The following is a 5,647-nucleotide window of genomic DNA, read 5'->3' on the forward strand; positions in this document are numbered from 1 at the left end:
GTATTTTTCTGGCTGTAAGCAGAGGCTTCCCTCAGCAGCAAGAGGCCACCCACCGCTTCTTGTCACATGGGTTCCCCAACATCATCAATACATATAAGGCAAGAGGGCAGCAGAGAGAGTGTACTAGCAAGAAGTCAGTCACAACATTGACATTCTGTGGGGGCCTGACCAGAATATGCCAGGGGTTCAAGGCCTACTCCCCATACATATGTGTGCAGGCACGGACACAGCAGTATTACTATGTTAAAGTCCCCTTGGCCCTACTCATGTGCACGAGGGCAGTGACTCAGCAGTAGCAATATACATACTGTGCAGGCACAGCCTTATATAACCTGCTTATGTTAATGCAGCACCGATGTCTCTAATTGGCACGAGGCCTCTTTTGTTTGAGCGTGTATATAAGGTGCCACTGACCAGCCAGTTGCGGCTGCTTTGTTCGTAATAAAGCATGTCCCACCTACTTACTGTCACTCGTGTGTTCTTCCAATTTCCTGCATCCAGAGGGGTCAAGTCCCTGGCTGAGGAACTTGTCCCCAACACATTCCACGTCACACTCAGGGGGAGGGGATTACACAGGAAGCAGGGAACATTGGGAGTCGTCTCAGAAGCAGCCCATAGCACTTTCCAGTATCCACCTGATAAGTATAAAGCCTTAAACTACTCATTTAAAAGAGTGAACTGTGAACCAGGTTTCCTCTCTTCCGAACCCCTGCAGCTGCCCGCCCCTCAGCCCTTCCTCTCTGGGCCTTCACAGAGGCCTACAGCTCACCTTCTCCACCAAGCTGCACAAGCCCCCACAGAGAACTTCTCCCATCAAAGCAACAGGTAACTTTCACTTTCAGGAAACTGTGTTATGAACGAGCACCCTCTCCAATAGGAAGGTTCTTCTATACAAGTCAACTAAGGACGGAGAACCTGATTTGATAAAGGATGCGGCATAGTTATTCCTTGCTGTTATCACTAACATAGTGACAGTACACTTTCCTGGCTATCTGACAGCTTCTGCAGTCAGGAGCAGGGCGTGGTGTAAGCAGTCCCTCTGATTTGGGGTTCACAATACCAGGGTGTTTGCTGAGACTGTGGTGTCCCCTGAATGTCCAGGAGGAAAGGAGTTGCTTCCAATCTCACCCTGGTTGTGGGCAGAATTCGGTTTCCTGCAGGTGTAGGACTGAGGGGTGGATCTCCTGTGGCTGTGGCTGCAGGCGTCCTCAGCTCCGAAAGGCCACAGGGAGCTTCTTTGCTGGGCTGACTGGCAGACCCTGAATGACAGATGAATGACGACTCTGACACACATTTCTGTGAAAGAAACAGCTAAGGGACTGCTTGGCTTGAGAACCCAAACAGCCTTGTTCTCCTGCCTCCTTAGGATTTTATTGTAGCAACAGCTTGAACTAAAATTAACTTCTAGATACTATCAGCAGGGTAAGTAGCCTTGAGAAGACACATGCATCTGCAGTGTCCTTTAAGCAAGGACGTCTAAAGACTAAACATAAAGATTCCAGTAAACACCTCGGGCTCAGACCTGTTTGGAAAAGTCAAGGCAGGGGCTGCCGCCTTCAGCCAGGTCCCCCAGAGGCCCGCGACCTTTAAGAGATTCCTCCTTCCAGACTTTCCAACCAAGTCCTGTGCTTCCCCACACTTCTTGATCTGTGGGCCTCACCAGCCCAGCCACTTGCTGCTGCATAGCCCACAGAGCAGAGGGCCAGCAACCCCAGCAGAATGAGTGCTGCAGTCTGTGTGAGTGGAGATTTTCAAGTTTCCAGCACCAGAACCCTATGCCCAGTTGAAACTCCAAATTGTCAAAACATCGCTGCTCCACAGATATGGGAAGGGGGCCCACGTGACCAGCATGAGAGCCCTGCCCCAGTCCACGGAAGACCTTCGCGCTGAGAGGAACCCCGTGATACCCTCACCAAGGTAGTTTGAAACATGACATTGTCAAAAAGAATTTGCCCTTAACCCGTCTCCCCCATCTTTCCTAAACATGTCTTTCCTCTTTCCCTCCCCTCAGGAGGTGGGCAGTTACATTCCAAAATCTGTGTGAGGGAGACAACTCACTGAGCAGGGAACAGTTCATCAAGGTAGAGCGAGCCTGGAGGTCTGCAGAGAGGAGGGTGTGAGGGAAGGGGGGACTGCACAGGATGCGGCTGTGGTAGTTTGTCACTTAAAGATTCTCTGAAAATGTTCACCCTCTCGGTCCTGATTACCAGGAAGAGGGACCTGTTTGGTCCATGGGCAGGTGGTGGGGGGCAGTTTCAAGGGCAAGAGACCCGGTCATGGCACACAGGGTGGTGGCCGGGCTGTTCCAGGCTGGGGTGCAGAGCTGGCACATTGAGCGGGTCTCTGGCTTCCATGTGGGCCCCTCCTGCTGGCCCTTAGCTTCCTCCAGGCTGTTGGGTGAACAGGTGGGTGGGGTATGTTTCTTCCCCAAACCAGCCCAGCCTGTCCTCAGGATGCCAGGGCCCTGCTGCCACTTCTGTCTTCTCCACACCTCCAAGGGGAGTGCCTCCTGCCTGTCCCAGGGATGAGGATTCCCACAGGAAAGGGGAACAAAAAGGCTGCTTGACCTCAGGTCCCACTGGCTGGACTAGAGACAGAGGGGTGTGCTCCCTGAGACTTCCCACTGTGCCCCTAGAGCACCCAGTCAGTCTCCTCATCATTGACACGGAGGGGTGACCATCCTGTACTGCAGGCCTCACAGGGGGGTCATGAGTTCAGGGCAGAAAACGACTGTGCAGAGCTCCCTGCCCTGTCCCTCCTGGAGCGCTGAGGGTGAGAACAATGATGACAGTAGTGAGACCGAGTCCTTAGGAGAACCTGTGAGCTAGGCAGAGGTCTCCCACTTTCCAAAGGACGGAACGGGTCAGGGAGCCAGGCCCAGGCCTAAGGTCACACACAGCGAGTGAGCGTTGTAGCTGGGAGTCGTCCAGAATCAGAGCATGCTGGAGTCGGGGTGGCACTGGTACCAGCTGACTTGGGTCAAATGTCCAGGGTGTGAGGTCAGGTGTGGTGGGGGGAATGGGGTGAGGTGAGCATGACCTCTATGACCCTTCCCTCCACTCTGGCGGAAGCAGCCCTCCAGGTTTGCCTGATGCAGAACATCCAAAGGTCCAGAAGAGGCTTCAGAAGAAGGTGAGGGAGCCTGTCTGGGGGGCACTCAAGGGTCAGAGGAGAGGGGGGATCGAATACCCCCACCCGAGTCAGACCTGCGGGGGCTGCCCCATGATCTCCACCAAAGCCCGTGTAAGGAGCTAAGTCCTTAAGGACTGAAGAAACATTATCTGGAAAAAATTAAATGGAAATTGTACTTTACAAAAGGAGAATGATGAACTGAACCAGAGGCAAGTCTTCTGAGATACACTCCATAGTGAGGTGATAAAGGGAAGGTAGAGGACTAAAAGAAGGTAATGTGAAATGTAAAGATAAGGTGAAAGAAACTTGAGTAAAACATTTAGTACAGTGAAAAACTATAAGAACTAAAACCATTTAAGAAGTTGTGACTTTATATGATATTAAAATAGATTTTTTTCTTCAACTATGTGAGAATGAGATTTTAAAGAGAAGAAAATCAAGGAAAACGGAATAGCAAGAAGCTTAAAGAATGGACAGATGAGGTTGAATAGAATGGAAATTGAAATAAATATAAATTTACCAGCAGAGAGCAAGGCAATTGAGAGTCCTAAGACTATTCTGAGAAATGAACAAGGCAGAATAGACCCATGTAGAAACAAGAAAATGTGTGTGGGGATGAAGGAAGGAACAAAACTGAGATATTTGTGGGTCTGTGTTTTGCTGTATTAATGTCTGTGATACAATTAGTCAAGTGCATGAACTTCTGAATTGTGGCTAGTCATGGGATTTATTTTTACAAATACAATTTGGTTCAGAAAAAATTAAAACAACTGCCAACCTTTAGGCAAAACCAAACCGGCTCATCTTTCCAGGTGAATTACACTAGACACACTTCTTTATCCTCATCTTCAATACTCAAATACACACACAATTTAAATCTTGAGACCAATTTCTTTATCTTTACAATAAAGAAATTGGATTAGATTTTTTTCTTTTTAAAAATAAAAGTAGATTATTAAAAAATAATTTGTGATTATAGGTAGAAAAGTTTAAAATAAGTGATCACCCACATACTAAATTGGAAATAATTACATATATTTTTATACATATCCTTTCAGATATGCTAGTCATATATGTAAATATGCACTTATCTATATTTTTAAATCATGTTATATTTGTTTGATAATATATTCTACTTCAAATGTTAAAAATGTTTCTGAAAAATAACATCTAGTATCTTTTCTCCTGCTACGTCATAAATTATATAATTTACCTCTAATTAATGGACTTAACATTATTTTGTTTTCTGCTTTATGAATAATTCTGTGACAACCTCTGAACATTTATTCAATTATTTTCTCTCCCTTTTTTTTAAAGGGCAATGACTGATAAGGTTCCAGGGGAATCAAACCATGACCTCCTGGAAACATGGAGGTAACATGTTTTGTTCCCCTTTCCCTCATTCTTTATAGAAGGAAGGACAAAGCACCCAGCCCCTGGCCTCTTTGGACCCCTTACCACGAATTAACCTTTCATTGGGGGGCCTATTCTTTTTTAAAAATATATATTTTATTGATTTTTTACAGAGAGGAAGGGAAAGGGATAGAGAAGCACCCAGCCCCTGGCCTCTCTGGACCACTTACCACGAATTAACCTTTCATTGTGGGGCCTATTCTTTTTCTTTTTTTAAAAAATATATTTTATTGATTTTTTACAGAGAGGAAGGGAAAGGGATAGAGAGTTAGAAACATGGATGAGAGAGAAACATCCATCAGCTGCCTCCTGCACAATCCCTACTGGGGATGTGCCTGCAACCAAGGTACATGCCCCTGACCGGAATCGAACCTGGGACCTTTCAGTCCGCAGGCCGATGCTCTATCCACTGAGCCAAATCAGTTACGGCTGTGGGGCCTATTCTTATGTCACTGATGCTGTTCCAGTGTGTCCTCTACCTGTAACAAACTGTAGGCAGGAGGTATTCCTGTTTAACTGGCCCTTAGTTATACAAGGGAGCATCTCTCAAATCCTTGTCCCCAAGTCTGGTTCTGGAAGAACCCAAGTTAGACAGTGCACCGTGAACCAAGGATTATTCACAAGAGTGACCATGTTCCCAGACATAAAGTCTCAGCATGTTTAAAAAAAAAATGGAAATCATGTAAAACATGTTTCCATCCCAATAGCAATTGAGCAAGATGATTAGAAAAATTCCCAATTGTTTAGAAATTAAGAAACACAATTTTAAATTTCTATATCTGAGATAAATAAAAAAAAAAAAGCAAAGTAGAAAGTCATACTGTATGGGAAATTTAAGTGCATGCATTAGAAAAAGACTGAAAATCAGTGAGCTAAACAATCACGTCAAAAAGGCAAATAAACAATAACCAAAAAAAAACCATGCCCCCAAAACAAAACAAACATTAAATCCAAAAAGAAGGAAATAAAGAAGAAAATTAAAAATTAATATACAAATAGAGACATCAACAAAGCCAAAACCAGATTCTGTGAAAAAGTTAATAAAATTGAGAAAGTCCTGTCAACATGATGAAAAAAAAAAAAAAAGGACAAATAACCAACA

Source organism: Myotis brandtii, unplaced genomic scaffold, assembly GCF_000412655.1.
Source record: "Myotis brandtii unplaced genomic scaffold, ASM41265v1 scaffold879, whole genome shotgun sequence".
NCBI classification, from domain to species: Eukaryota; Metazoa; Chordata; class Mammalia; order Chiroptera; family Vespertilionidae; genus Myotis; species Myotis brandtii.